This window comes from Oncorhynchus clarkii, chromosome 12 (assembly GCF_045791955.1).
Source record: "Oncorhynchus clarkii lewisi isolate Uvic-CL-2024 chromosome 12, UVic_Ocla_1.0, whole genome shotgun sequence".
Taxonomy (NCBI): domain Eukaryota; kingdom Metazoa; phylum Chordata; class Actinopteri; order Salmoniformes; family Salmonidae; genus Oncorhynchus; species Oncorhynchus clarkii.
This window is the reverse complement of record NC_092158.1, coordinates 40,352,726-40,369,211: the sequence shown is the minus strand read 5'-3', so window position 1 is coordinate 40,369,211 and position 16,486 is coordinate 40,352,726. Positions and strand designations below refer to the sequence as shown.

Sequence of the window (16,486 nt, the reverse complement as noted above, 5' to 3'; positions counted from 1 at the left end):
CAGTAGTGGCCCCACAGGTGGGAGGAAATACAAGAAGGGTATATTGGCCACATGTCCTTCTACAGTATCACATAGCTCTAGATTTTGCAGATCAAGAGAAGAGAACCCATAAACTTACATTACTTTATCTCCTTGTCCAAAGAATTCAGGAAGGGAAGGTCAAAAAGACAAAGGGAAAAGCCAAAAAAGTAGTGAAGCAAGAGAAGGCCAGTAAGATACAACAGATGGAAAATGTTGGAGAAAGTAAGGAGGAGGAAAAGAAAGAGGAAAAGAAGTCTGAGGAAGATGTGAGGAAATAGAGGAGGGAGAATTTAAACATAACCAGGGAATACTAGACCAGAGAATTAGAATGAGGTAGCAGAGAAAGAGCATCTATCTGATGTGTACATGGATATATTGTACTTTTCATAATAAAAAGTATGTTAATTGTCAAAACTATTTAGTTATCGATTTTACATTCCCTCTCCCAGTCGCAGCTTGACGTCAAGATATGGCAGATGCAAAGCAAAAATTGGCTATATTGTAAATATTTGTGGAAAATAATTGTGTTTTATGGACTTAATTTAAGGTAAGGATTAGCAGTGTGGTTAGGGTTAAGGTTAGGTTTAAAATCATATATTACTTTATGCCTGTGCCAGCTTGTGACCACTTTGCAGAACTGTCGCCAGGGCAAGATTCATGACAATAAATGCCAAACTGCATCCCAGTCATCCTCTCCCTATCTTTAAAAGGCTGCAGAACATGCAAGCTAGTGATGCGGGGATTGTCTCATAACCCACAGTCCCCAGGCGGGTGGGTTGCAGGCAGGTTCATTAAAGTGACAACAATAGGCTACATAACAAAATCCATAAATGTATAATTATTTTGCAATTTACACTAAGTGTACAAAACATTAAGGACACCTGCTATTTCCATGACAGACTGACCAGGTGAATCCAAGTGAAAGCTATGATCCCTTATTAATGTCACTTGTAGATGAAGGGGACAGGACAGGTTAAAGAATGATTTTTAATCCTGGAGACAATTGAGACATGGATAGTGTATGTGTGCCATTCAGAGGGTGAACAGGCAAGACAAAAGATTTAAGTGTCTTTGAACGGAGTATGGTAGTAGGTGCCAGGCACACCGGTTTGTGTCAAGAACTGCAACACTGATGGGTTTTTCACGCTCATGTTCCGTTCCACCAACCAAAGGACATCCAGCCAACTTGGCAACTGTGGGAAGCATTGGCTTCAACATGGGCCTGCATCCCTGTGGAACGCATTCAACACCGTGTAGAATCCATACCCCGATAAATTGAGGCTGTTCTGAGGACAAAAGGGGGTGGGGGGATAACTAGATATTAGGAAGGTGTCCTTATTATTTTGTACACTCAGTGTATAACATATAGGCTACACTGCGCAGTTAGTACCTTTACAGACGGTCCCTATCTTTACCAGCATCATAAAAGCTGATATTATTTAATGGGCCTATTGCAACGAAGATTGGCCACTACAATATTGGCAGTTTATATTCATAACTAAAAGTTCACCTAATTGTATCTTCTAAAGACCATATTCAAATGAATAAAAACGAAAATAGGGTTTTCCCATAACAAGAGATTAAATGAAAAAATGACTACAATAAGTGCCTATTAAGTAAAGGCTGACATAACATATTATATTTTTTTGTTAATTTTTTTCTTTTAACCCCTTTATCTCCCCAATTTTCGTGGTATTCAATTGGTAGTTACAGTCTTGTCTCATTGCTGCAACTCCCTACGGACTCGGGAGAGGCGAAGGTAGAGAGCCATGCGTCCTCCACGAAACACCCTGACAAGCTGCACTGCTTCCTGACACAATGCCCGCTTAACCCGGTAGCCAGCCACACCAATGTGTCGGAGGAAACACCATACACCTGGCGACCGTGTCAGCATGCATGCGCCCGGCCTGCCACAGGAGTTGCTAGAGCGCAATGGGACATCCCTGCCAGACAAACCCTCCCCTAACCAGGACAACGCTGGGACAACTGTGCGCCAACCGATGGGTCTCCGGGTCGCAGCCGGCTGTGACAGAGCCTGGACTTGAACCAGGATCTATAGCGGCACAGCTAGCAACTGCGATGCAGTGCCTAAGACCACTGCGCCACTCTGGAGGCAGGGTTTTGTATTAAATCATGCAGAAATCCCTTGTGACAAGGGGAATGGAAGCTTTTGAATTGGACGTTTCAGACAAAAAATGAAATTGCAAAAAAAATTCTAGCCCCTTTATCTATTGGTAACAGGGTTGACATATTATGCTCGACACACTAAGTTTTCCACCACAAAACAGAACTAGCTCACGAGCTCAACTAGCACCTGCATTTTGGAGCTATGTCTAAAAAGCTTTTTGTCTTTTACAACTCTCCCATTCACCTGTGTGAACTTCATCTTCGTGGCATGCTAGCCTTTTACCAGCTGCGGAGAGCCTTTTCTGTTTGCATTTTGTTGTGCACCAGGTTTTCATGTCTTTCCATGTTCTGTTTGTGAGAGCTGGCTCTGACCCATAACAGTCAATCCTCTTTGCCAGGAACCTTCTTTAGCACTTTACATTTTCCCAAATGCTTCCAAACTGATGCTTTCTCACAGCTGCTCTTAGTCTTGGGTTGAGAAGTCATTCTCCAAACCTAATCGCAAACAAAGAAAAGATTAAAACACATGACGGTCCAACACAATAGGGGAGGGGGGCATAGGGAAGGTAAGGGAGAGGAGATAAAAAGAAAAGACTTCCTCCGTGTCAGGTAAGCAGTCTCGAAGTGTACCCTCACCAACTTACCGGACTGAGTGAGTTCTGAACATCCCTCGCTGTCCTCTGTTCCTGCGTCCAAGTATTCTTGGGCCTCTTTCTGGTGTCTGTCTTGACTTTTTAGTACGTTTTCTCAGTTCTTTCCCAGGCTTGCCTGAAAAACACAAAAGGATGGAACATACATAAGAGTAACAACAAATCAACATATTAGCAAGCAACGACATTACATTTTTGTTCAGAACTCACTCAGCCTGGTAAGTTTGACGGTAGACTGCGGATGTTCCCTTGCTTACGAAAGCAGCCGGTGTCTACCGTCACAGAATTACCAGGCTGTGTGAGTTCTGAACACCTGTCACTCGAGCTTTCGCTGTCAGGTTCATACTCACTGATGCAGCCGGTGTCACTCAGCTGGTGTTTTGTATCATATTTGTACAACAGCTGATGAAACTATGAATAAATGTTATCAGTGTAACTTCCTGATAGTTGCTGATTGAAAATACAATCTACATAAGACATTCTAAATCAGCAGGTTTTGCATTGGTGGAGTTTTGGCTTGCTTGGTGACATCACCAGGTGGTCTAAGTTAATAGACCAATAACAAAGAGTTCGAAATCTCTCTGCCAATAACAGCTCATTTTGAGGCTACATTTCCCTCCCATTAGTGGATTGATCCATGTTTAACCATGTTTTGAGGCTATAGAGTGTTTGTTTACATTTACTTTGTTTACCCACATTGAAGTAAAACAAGCTTATATGATGAGTTCTGATGGGGTACAACTGTTGAACTAAGCTCATGAGGCATTTATAAGTTATATTCTTCAAGAATCAATGGGTATATATCATTCAATTGCAGGTTCAAAAATGGATTTAGCAAATTTAAAATGCAGGAAATGAGGGGGTGGTTGACGGTTGGCTACATACCTTGGCACGAGAGATTCCTGCTTTTAGATTACAATTTTAAAATAATTAATTAATAAACGTATAGTATGACAGATTACCTATGACAGTGTTAGTGTTCAAATACTGGAGAGTTGAGACCAAATCACGGACGCTGGACAGAGTGGATTTCAGTTGTAACAAAAGACAGTTTTAATGAGTCAGAGATATCTTGTCCCGCAGTTTTACGTGCACGGACCTAGTTCACATAACTCGGCAAGGAGCCAGGTGAAAAAAAGGCCTATACAATGGTTACACACATTTTTATACATAGAATAAAGTAGGTGGAGTCTTGTCGTTTCGGTCTTCTTGACTGGTCGGAGGGTTGGAGGCGGGCCTTGCTCTAGCCAGAGCGGGCCCCATTGGTGCACAGCAAAAGTTCTTTGCTCTTGGGACCGGCCAGTTAGAGGGAGATGAGATGTGTGTTTATATAAGGAAGAGGGGGTCAGTCTTCTGGCTGGGTGTAAGTGTTCTTACGACGGAATGTCTTTGTTTATATGAGCTATGTGTATGAATATTTATATAACAAATCCCCCTCTTCACGTCTATTAGACGTGAAAACTATAGCAGAAAGGTGGCGGTTGCAATCGTGGGTATACATAAGGTGGTGCTCCTAACCTTGTCTGATTTGCATGGTGGGTCTGTAGGTGTAGTGCTACGTTTGGGACGGGAGTGATTGGAGGGAGTGATATCAGGAAAGGAGTTAGGGACATGTGTAGGGGTTGGTGTATGTGATGTGGCAGGGTGAAATAGTTGTTCAATTAACCATGTGAAAGTCCTAGGGTTACTCCAAATATCAGTATGAATATCACAAATAAGGGACCAGATATCCCCAGCCTCACCCAGAGAGGGAGAAATTTCCCTCTAACTGGGCGAGGTTCCCTTCTCAGGGGAGGCGGAGTTTGATGCCGCATCACCTGAGGAAGGAGTGTCTTCATTTGGAATCGAATTTAGGCCGCTCAAATCAGCTCTGACTTCAGTCAGTGTTCTAGAAGGAATTGGGGCTGGGGTGCAATGTGTAAGGCGGTGTCAAGGTGTGCCTGATTTACCTTTGACCTGGACTGAGTGTGAAGTAACCTCCTTCCTTCCGAGAAACGGCCACAGGGGGAGCCGTGGGCAAGTTCTCAGGCGGAGCTTTAACATCCCCCGACGCCACAATAGCCACGCCCATCATGTCTGGTGTGTTTTTGGGCAGCACCCTCCTACTCTCCTGTATGGCCCATGTACCTATCTTGAGCTCCCCCTCTGCTCTCTCTCTCTCTCTTGTACCTACTTTTTTGAACCTGTGTATGTTGTTTCTCTCCGCCTCACTCGCTTTTGCATGCTCTACTGCGTCCTCTAATTCTGTCTGCATATCTTGGAGTTTCCCCCCTGTAGGTGGTCCTCCGCTAAAATAACCTGCTTGTGTCCATCTTATCCGTAATCCTTTCCACACTTTCTCCACTTTCCCATACTGTTTTTTACCTCCCGCTCTATCAATCATACTCTGATCTAAATAATCATTGAATTTTAGTTTGGGCGTGGTAGCTGCAGACATTTTATCTAGTTCGTCTGATAATGTGTATAATGCGTTATTTAGGTATATTCAATTCTTACTATGTGGTGTTTATTTCTATCGTTGTATGCTTAGCCTGTCCCTGGTCGAGACAAAGGGGGTTATCAGTATGTGACGCCCGCCACGTGTGTATTTCACCGGTATTTTATTTGAATTTGTTCAGCGATTCGTTTAGGTATTTTCTATAAATGATTCTGCGATTTCCTTTTGGAACAATATATCAGTGAATATATGCGGTTCTATAACAATTTTCAGAGTAATTCTAGCTCTTTAGGAAATATAGATAGAATTTCTAGACAACTAAAAGTTGTTCAGTGAATTATTTAAATACTTTCTGTAAACAATTCAGTAAATTCCTTTATGAACTTATATCAGTAAATTCGAGCGATTCTATAGCAATTGTCAGAATAATTCTATATATTTAGGAAATATGGATAGAATAGAAAAACCCCAAAATCAGTGTGTAGCTTTTAGCGTCTGTAAAACAAAGTCTGTACTAAGCTCGGCGGCTTATTTAAATACTTTCTAGAAACAATTCAGTAAGTTCCTTTATGAACTTATATCAGTAAATTCCAGCGATTCTATAGCAATTGTCAGAATAATTTTAAACTTTAGGCAATATCAACAGGAATGAAAAAAAAAACGAAAATCAGTATTCCAGCCCGGCTGCTGTCAAAGTTGCACGGCCATTCGATACTAAGGTGGCTTTGTCTTTCAGCACGTGTGCCTAATAGCCCAGTTACGTATCCCAACCTACTCCGCGACAAACGTTTCTTTCAATTTAATTTCCCCCATCTCCAAATCATGGAATGTCAACTCTGGTTCATCTTATGTTTATTGTTTGATGTGCAATAGCCACATCATTCCCGATCTCTGTCTAGTGGAAGGCCAAACTTACATATCCTGTATCTACTCGACTACACCTCTTACAAAACCTATTAAATAATACACAGCTTTTTTAATAGGGCATTTTTCATGCAGATTCATTCAATCCAACCACACCTCCACAAGACCTATTCGATGTTATATGTATCAACAGGAGATTTTACTTGCAGATCCGGTTCATCTATCATTCAACTATAACCACACCTCCACAAGACCTTATTCGATAGTACAGAACGTATCAAAATAGGAAATTTTTACTTGCAGATTCGGTTCATCTATCATTAAACTATAACCACACCTCCACAAGACCTTACTTGCAGATTCGGTTCATCTATAACCACACCTCCACAAGACCTTACTTGCAGATTCGGTTCATCTATAACCACACCTCCACAAGACCTTACTTGCAGATTCGGTTCATCTATAACCACACCTCCACAAGACCTAACTTGCAGATTCGGTTCATCTATAATTCATTCATTCGTATGAAATTCTCATTGAATTTCCAACATCCATAATTGTGTCCATTACGTGTTAAAACACAGCCACTATTTAACGTCACCTCTATACACAACCCAATACATATATAATTAGGACAGTTTTCTATGCAGATTTCAGAACAAATAGGGTCCCTGGAGGAATTTAACACATTGGTCAATCACAATTCACACATTCCTATTAAAATAACTGAGTATATGCCCATTAATAAGAATATATATATATATTTTTTTTTTACAAAACAAGATATCTTTAATCAATGTCTTAGGTTCTTATGTAAAAAATTTGGGCACCGATTCATACTCACGCCCAGTACTTTCTGATCAAAATTTGGTTTAGACTATAATACAATATGCAGATTTCGATATAACGGGCTCTGCTCACCTTTATATAGAGCGCTCCGATCAGATTTCCTGAGGCAAGATGAATGGCTGGGGAAGTCACTCTTCCGTCTGATTTTTTAGCCGTGATCAGTCTCGTCCTCTCACACTAACTTATAATAGATCGAATTCAAGAACAACCAAACTCTGCTACCAATTCTGTTAGTGTTCAAATACTGGAGAGTTGAGACCAAATCACGGACGCTGGACAGAGTGGATTTCAGTTGTAACAAAAGACAGTTTTAATGAGTCAGAGATATCTTGTCCCGCAGTTTTACGTGCACGGACCTAGTTCACATAACTCGGCAAGGAGCCAGGTGAAAAAAAGGCCTATACAATGGTTACACACATTTTTATACATAGAATAAAGTAGGTGGAGTCTTGTCGTTTCGGTCTTCTTGACTGGTCGGAGGGTTGGAGGCGGGCCTTGCTCTAGCCAGAGCGGGCCCCATTGGTGCACAGCAAAAGTTCTTTGCTCTTGGGACCGGCCAGTTAGAGGGAGATGAGATGTGTGTTTATATAAGGAAGAGGGGGTCAGTCTTCTGGCTGGGTGTAAGTGTTCTTACGACGGAATGTCTTTGTTTATATGAGCTATGTGTATGAATATTTATATAACAACAGCAACAACTGTCACTCCCAATCAAACCTTCCCTTCTAGCACCGCACTGTCTCTGCCAGTCCTGCAGCAAATAAAACATGTTTTCACAAAAAAAAGAAATGTAATTGGACCATCCGGATATCCATATTTGAATAGTGAAATATTCCAAATGCCTTTCCTTAGCTGCCATTTCAAAATACAATCACCTCTAAACAAAATGTCTCACATTGTGAGTTGTGCAAATAACTCGGCATGCCACAGGAAAGCAACCGAGCTAGGACCACATTTGCATTACAATGTAGCTAGCTACCAGTAGCTAGTTTAACATTACTCCTATGGAGTTATTTAACATTATGCACAACACAACATTCTTCCATATGAGAACATCTAAGACATCATAGCAAAGATAAGCAATGCAATAATAATCCATTCCGAAATGTCTACTCCAGCTACCTTTAGCAGCTAGCTGGCTAATTAACCTATCAGTATAGCCAGGAAAAATGGCTCGCTAGCTAACAAAATGCTACAACAGAGCTAATACTTTTCCATGCATCGACGAAATGTAGCCCGCTACAGCTACATTGGCCGAGTTATTGTTGAATAATAACGAAGCTATGTAAATTCATTTAAAATAATGTCGCTAGTAACTTCAAAGTACTTACAGCTGAAATACACTGCTGTTTTTTTTATGAGCATGGTGAACTGAGGAAGCCGCATCCACCTGTCGTGTTGTGCGGGAGGGGACAAGTTCCCCAAATAGACCCTGGCTTTGGATCAGGGTTGAATTCCCCCCGCGAATGGTCCTTGTTAGGTTTGGGGAAGCTGATCCTAGATCTGTATCTAGGGGAAACTTCGCCCCAACACATGCAAAGAAAGAGAGTTGGGGAGAAGGGGAGGAGAGAGAGCGTCGATCTCAGGATTGACAGATCATGTTCAAAATATACCAGTAAGAAATTGGTTTCAGAATATAATATATTACCTTTAGCAGTTCTAATGTCTTCATTTGCCCCATTTCATTAGTCTTGTTGATTGATTGCTGATATCTAGTTTCACAGAAAATATGGTGTTGATGAAGAGCATCCATCCATGTATACACATATAGTTCATACTGGTAGTCCTACCCATTACCCACTTCACTCCATTAACCCTAAACTTGCTGCTCACATGGTGGTTTGTCTAAATGTATTTGACTTTAGGTTAGTTAAGGTTAAGAAGGTAAAGATTGTGTTTTGCTGTGTTGGGAGCACCAGTGGCAATGCTGCCTCACCCAGATCACACATTACCCTATATACGTATATATTGTAGCCAGCTTAACTGAACACTTACCACCTTCTGATCTCTTGGTGTAATGAATAAGGTGTTGGCTTGCTAGTCGCTGGACCGGGGTTCGAGTCCCAGTTGGAGCTACCCCCACGTTTGTTACATTGGTATCAGAAGTGGGATAGTGCCTGTGAAGCCATCAAAGATGTGTGTACACATGAGAGACTTGCTATAAAGAAGTGTGGCGGCATGCTCTCCCCAAGGAAGGAGGTCTCAGCTGACTCACGTTCTGTAGCAACTTTAATCCAACACCGAGTGAACACATCGAGAGGTTTGGATATATTGGAGTAGCACTTAAGGTGTTGGCTTGACAGTTGATGGACCCAGGTCCAAAACCTGTTTTGGGGCGACCGCCTGAATTTACAAAAATATATTTGTTTGCCTACGGCAGTCCTTCTCAAATAGTGGGGCGCGCCCCCCTGGGGGGGCTCGGAGAGATGCCAGGGGGGGGCGCGTGTGATCCCGGGGAACATGCTTTTTTTTGCCGCAGGGAGTAGGTTTTATTTGCACCGAACAAGAGCACACAGTACAGAGCAGGAGATATGAAGTGCAGATAACAAACCCTTAAGAGACACCATGGAAAAATATTTAACAGGGATGAAAAGAAAGGCGGAGAGAGACGGAGATAATGAGACAAACGTAAGTCTCCCGAAAGCTTGTAGAACTTGGCTTCACTGTGACTACGGTGGGAGACGAGGAAAGACCGGTATGTTTACTGTGTATAAAAATGTTGGCAGCGGACAGCATGAAGCCAAATAAATGAAGGCGTCACTTAAACACATTACACCCCAATCAAACCGCTTGAGATATTTCAGCGAAAACGTGCCGAATATTGCCAAAAATCGTCCCGCTTTGTGAATGCTACTTCAGTAAACCAGCGAGCACTGTTGGCATAATATAAGGAGGCATACCAAATTGCTCAGTGCAACAACCTCCATAGCAGAGGAGCTGATACTGCCTGCAGCATTAGTTAGACATGGTCTCTGTCATGCTGAATGACGCAAGTACTGCAAAAATAAAAACTATCCCTCTGTCCAATGACACTGTCGCCAGACGTATAAATGACATTGCTAACGATCTTAAAGAACAGCTGGTAGATAAACTCAAAGACAAACGTTTTGCCTTACAGTTCGATGAAGCAACTGACAGCAACAAAGACTGTTTGTTTATCGCTTATGTACGTTTTGACATGACAAACTCCCTGTGAGAGGATCTACTTTTTTGTAAATATGTCAGAGACAGAGCCACAGCTGAAGAGCTATTCAAAATGCTGAACTGCTTCCTGACTGAGAATGGGCTAAAGTGGGAGAACTGCATTGGTGTTTGCAGTGATGGTGCACAGACCATGGCAGGGATGAGAAAAGGACTTTGGGCACTCATCAAGAAGGCCTCACCTAATGCTGAGTGGACACACTGTGTTATACACAGAGAAGCACTGGCATCAAGGCACCTTTCCTCTGAATTAAGTGAGGTTATGACTGACATTGTAGGTGTAGTCAATTTTATAAAGACCAGACCACTAAAAACAAGAGTCTGCTATCTGTGAGGAGATGGGAGCTGAATATCAAGCTGTGCTGTTTCACAGTGAAGCAAGGTGGCTGTCACGAGGAAAAGTCTTGTCCCGAGTTTTTGAGCTCAGAGAGCAGATAAGAATGTTTTCGGAGCAGGAGCACAAGTATGACCTCGCAGAAAAATTTTGTGATGAGAACTTCCTGGAAAAACTGGCCTACCTGAGTGACATATTTGGAAAGCTAAATGAACTAAATCTACAGCTTCAAGGGAAAGATACACACCTCCCTCAGGTCACAGACAAGATCAGCTCTTTCACTCGAAAGCTTGCAATGTGGGGCAGGCGACTTGATGAAGGAAATGCTGATTCATTCGAGAACCTGCATGAATTTGTTGACACTACTGACTACTATGCCACTATGATGCTGCACTGAAGACCAAGTACAGGTCCCAGCTAAACATTGAGCAGGAGCTGAGAGTTGCAGTATCATGCTTCAAACCCCGCTTCGAAAAGCTGTGCTCTGCAAAACGTGCTCATTGTAGCCATTAATCCTGACTTCCTCATTTTGATAAAACAAAATCTGCACAAATTGTTTTATTCATTTTTGTTTTATAGGCCAAAGTGTGCAGGACTACCTCATTACCAGATCATGAGACAGACTCATGTTTGCTACGCACATGGGATAGTGTAAAGGGAACTTTGCCTAGGAAGCCCATGCTAGAAGTGTTAGAAGGCGGAAGATAGAGAATTAGTCCAGTAACTGAAAGGTCACTGTTTTGAGTCCTGAGTCAGGCAACAAAACGTGTGATTTGATCTGAACTGGCAGATCTGTGACCAACCCCTTCAGAAAAACAAATTCCCTTTCTTCCCCGTAACATGGACTAATAAAGTTGTACTGGCGCCAGAGAGGATGGCTGCCGTTTTATTGGCTCTTAACTAACCATGCTATTTTGTTAGATTTTTCGCTTTGATTGAAACTTATTTTGTACATAATGTTGCTGCTACCGTCTCTTATGACCGAAAAGAGCTTCTGGACATCAGAACAGCGATTACCCACCTTGAATTGGACAAAGAATTTTTGTTTAATGAGTCAGACGAGAGGGATTTACTCCAGACACCTGAACAGGCCCTCATCCCCGTCATTTGTAGGAAAAAATATGTAGATTTCGAAGAAGGAGATCGGGGTGGCATGTGAGGATTTATCGACAAGTGGCTAATCTGCCTTGCCATCCGTACTGTTGGCCAACGTACAATAGCTGGAAAAAAAATGGGACAAACTAAAAGCATGTATATCCTACCAACGGGACATTAAGAACTGTAATATCTTATGTTTCACAGAGTCGTGGCTGAACGACATCATAACATACAGCTGGCGGGTTTTACACTATCGTCAGGGTAGAAAAGCATCCTCTGGTAAGACAAGGGGTGGCGGTCTATGTATATTTGTAAACAACAGCTGGTGCCCGATATCTAAGGAAGTCTCAAGGTTTTGCTCGCCTGAGCTAGAGTATCTCATGATAAGCTGCAGACCACACTATCTACCTAGAGAGTTTTCATCTGTATTTTAGGTAGCTGTCTACACATCACCACAGACCGATGCTGGCACTAAGATCGCACTCAATGAGCTGTATACCGCCATAAGCAAACAGGAAAACGCTCATCCAGAGGCGGCACTCCTAGTGGCCGGGGACATTAATGGAAGGAAACTTAAATCAGTTTGACCTCATTTCTACCAGCATGTTAAATGTCCATCCAGAGGGGGAAAAAACTTTAGAACAACTTTACTCCACACACAGAGATGCGTACAAAGCTCTCCCTCGCCCTCCATTTGGCAAATCTGACCATAATTTTAACCTCCTGATTCCTGCTTACAAGCAAAAATTAAAGCAGGAAGCATTGGTGACTCGGTCAATAAAAAAGTGCTCAGATGAAGCAGATGCTAAACTACAGGACTGTTTTGCTTGCACAGACTGGAATATGTTCCTGGGATTCTTCCGATGGCACCACATTAGTCACCGGCCTCATCAATAAGTGCATCGATGACGTCGTCCCCACAATGACTGTACGTACATACCCCAACCAGAAGCCATGAATTACAGGCAATATCTGCACTGAGCTAAAGGGTAGAGCTGCCTCTTTCAAGGAGCGGGACTCTAACCCGGAAGTGTTGTGTATTGATATTCTAGTCTTGTCCCTTTAGGGCACCTGTAAACCCCCCTTGCTTACCTACGTTGAAATGCTTGGAATGTTCTCCCTGTGAAATGCATTAAACAATGCCCACGTTAATTTCTACTCCCGTCTCATGTCCTGTCCTTATATTAGTTGTATAAGTAATACAGTGTGCTATACAACAGGAAGCTTATAAGAAATCCCACTATGCCCTCCGACGAACCATCAAACAGGCAAAATGTCAATACATGACTAAGATCGAATCGTACTACACCGGCTCTGACGCTCGTCAGATGTGGCAGGGCTTGTAAACTATTACAGACTACAAAGGGAAGCACAGCTGAGAGCTGCCCAGTGACACGAGCCTACCAGACGAGCTAAATAACTAATATGCTCGCTTTGAGGCAAGTAACAATGAAACATGCATGAGAGCATCAGCTGTTCCAGACGACTGTGTGATCACGCTCTCCGCAGCCGATGTGAAACCTTTAAACAGGTCAACATTCACAAGGCCGCAGGGCCAGAAGGATTACCAGGCCGTATACTCCGAGCATGCGCTGACCAACTGGCAAGTGTCTTCACTGACATTTTCAACCTTTCCCTGTCTGAGTCTGTACTACCAACATCTTTCAAGCAGACAACCATAGTCCCTGTGCCCAAGAACACTAAGGTAACCTGCCTAAATGACTACCAACCCGTAGCACTCACGTCTGTAGCCATGAAGTGCTTTGAAAGGCTGGTCATGGCTCACATCAACACCATTATCCCAGAAACCCTAGATCCAATCCAACAGATCCACAGATGATGCAATCTCTATTGCACTCCACACTGCCATTCACACATGGACAAAAGGAGCACCTATGTGAGAATGCTATTCATTGACTACATCTCAGCGTTTAACACCATAGTGCCCTCAAAGCTCATCACTAAGCTAAGGACCCTGGGACTAAACCCCTCCCTCTACAACTGGATCCTGGACTTCTTGACGGGCCGCCCCCAGGTGGTAAGGGTAGGTAACAACACATCCGCCACGCTGATCCTCAACACGGGGGCACCTCTAGGGTGCATGCTCAGTTCCGTCCTGTACTCCCTGTTCAATCATGACTGCATGGCCAGGCACGACTCCAACACCATCATTAAGTTTGCCGGTGACAACAGTGGTAGGCCTGATCACCGACAACGACGAGAAAGACTATAAGGAGGTCAGAGACATGACAATGTGGTGCAAGGACAACAACCTCTTCCTCAATGTGATCAAGACAAAGGAGATGATTGTGGAATACAGGAAAAGGAGGACTAACCACGCCCCTGTTCTCATCGACGGGGCTGTAGTGGAGCAGGTTGAGAGCTTCAAGTTCCTTGGTGTCCACATCACCAAACTATCTTGGTCCAAACACACCAAGAGTCGTGAAGAGGGCACAACAAAGCCTATTTCCCCACAAGAGACTGAAAAGATTTGTCATGGGTCCTCAGATCCTAAAAAAAATCTACAGCTGCACCATCGAGAGCATTCTGACTGGTTGAATCACTGCCTGGTATGGCAACTGGTCGGACTTTGACCGCAAGGCACTACAGAGGGTAGTGCGTACAGCCCAGTACATCACTGGAGCCAAGCTTTCTGCCATCCAGGACCTCTATACCAGGCGGTGTCAGAAGAAGGCCCTAAAAACTATCAAAGACTCCAGCCACCCTAGTCATAAAATGTTCTCTCTGCTACCATATGGCAAGCGGTACCGGAACGCCAAGTCTAGGTCCAAAAGACTTCTTAACAGCTTCTACCCCCAAGCCATAAGACTCCTGAACAGCTAATCAAATGGCTACCCAGACGTTTTGCACCCCCCCCCACTGTTTTAAGCTGCTGCTACTCTCTGCATAGTGACTTTACCTCTACCTACATGTACATATTACCTCGACTAACTGGTGCCCCCGCACATTGACTCTGTACCGGTACACCCTGTATATAGCCTCGCAATTTTAATTTTACTGCTGCTCTCTAATTATTTGTTACTTTTATTTAAATGATCTATTTTTTACTTAACACTTATTTTTCTTAAACTGCATTGTTGGTTAAGGGCTTGTAAATAAGCATTTCACTGTAAGGTTGTATTCGGCGCATGTGACAAATAAAATTGGATTTGAGATGACCTTTGCTGACGAAACAACTTGTGTTAAAGATCTGTCACAAACTAGATGCATACCATTTCAGTCCTGGCCAACCAAGCTGTTGAGGTAGTCTTTATGACGTACATAACGCTGAAAGGAGGAAAAGAGAGGAGAGGTCATCATCATAGGAAATACTCTAACCTGCCTGAAAGGCTATAATAATATTTCATCAGTGTACTGTATGTACATGCATAAGGACAAATCTGACATGAGGCCACTTTGGGATACAAAAACATCTTCCAAGTTTTGATTTTGGGATGAACTATAATACAAGTATTATTACAGTGCACCAACAGTGAATAACACTACACACTCAGTCACTCACGTCTATATATGCACTGTTGCTGTTCCGTCTCCTCTGGTCTGACGCCACACCTCCCTCTTCTCCCCCTCCGTCTCAACCTTGGGTGCAAACACACAGCATCATAACACAGTAAATGGCTGAGGATGTATGAATTCTGCTACCAAGTAAGTGACCCTTACTTGAGCTAGGGGTAAAACATTTTGACTTCAGCGGGTGCGGGTCACTGGCCTGTAGGGCTCCTTGCCTTTGTTGAAGTCTGGTTTGATGGTAACCACTCCATTTCCATCTGCTCTTATCGTGCAGACAAGCATTCCTTCTCCTTTTAGCCAAGTCTGAGAAATACAATAATAAAATGCCACTTTTCAATGCCTGAATTGGAATCTACTTCAAAGTTATTACATACAAAGTAGTGTAATAAGTGTATAGGCTACATAGTGGTTTTTCCCTTGTGCTACTCACTTGCCCGCTGGTCCCAGGTTCCCCATGATGTGCATGGTCTGTACAGGTGTGTTGACCATGTGGCTGGTCTTTAAAGTCCTCCGAGGGGTCTCGGACTTGGGGATGGTGCGGTCACTGCAGACCAACAGAATACCACAAACACATTTTGCATACAAGGGTATGGTGTAATGTGAACATACTGGTACACTGTTTGTCTTCAAAACAGCACGACGCATCAATGCTGCTTCAATTACATTCACTTTAATAATAATTCACTTTGGTGAGTAACAGGGACCTACACTGGGCGTCTGTCCTGTCGTCTGTGTCTGACATTGGCCATCCTATGTGCCAGTAAGGTAGGATTGGACTTGACCTGCGTCACCATACTCTGGGAATGCTGTAGTGAGTATATCAAAAACAGCTTTAAAAACACTAACGTTTCTTTTGGACAGAAAATAGGTAAATGCTTTGTTTTGAATAATGAAATTGTCACGTCTGCTCCAGCTCCCTCTCTCTGGCGCTCGAGGTCGCCAGGCTGCTCATCATTACTCACACCTGTCACCATTTTTACACGCACCAGCGCTTCATCGGACTCACCTGGACTCCATCACGTCATTGATTACCTCCCCTATATCTGTCACTTCCTCAGTTTCATTCCCATGTCTGCATCGATGTTGTTTTGTTTCTCTTGTCCAGACTCTGTTCGTCTTTAGTTTCATGTCTATTTATTAATAAATCCTCCCCCTATACTTGCTTCCCGTCTCCCAGAGTCTTTGGTTACAGAACCGTTACAGAAATGGAGATTCTGTTGAAAACCACCCCTTCCCAATTGGTGTAGCAGTCAGAATCGGTGTAGGTGAAAGTCCTGCAGTTCCATCTGCCCCTGGTCCGCTCCTGAGCCATGATCTCTGTGTGGTATTGTCTCTCCAGCGGAGTCTGGCATACTGACTCACTCTGGAACAAAACCA

At 43.2% G+C, this 16,486-nt stretch overlaps 1 long non-coding RNA gene across 1 annotated transcript; it reads right to left on the bottom strand.

Moving 5' to 3' along the window:
* Positions 1-2,183: 2,183 nt before the first annotated feature.
* LOC139423195 (uncharacterized) lies at positions 2,184-15,388 on the bottom strand. The gene is made up of 3 exons (XR_011635813.1): positions 15,260-15,388; positions 2,793-2,916; positions 2,184-2,643 (listed from the first exon to the last, which is right to left on the bottom strand). It is a non-coding gene; the product is annotated as an uncharacterized lncRNA (long non-coding RNA).
* Positions 15,389-16,486: the final 1,098 nt, after the last annotated feature.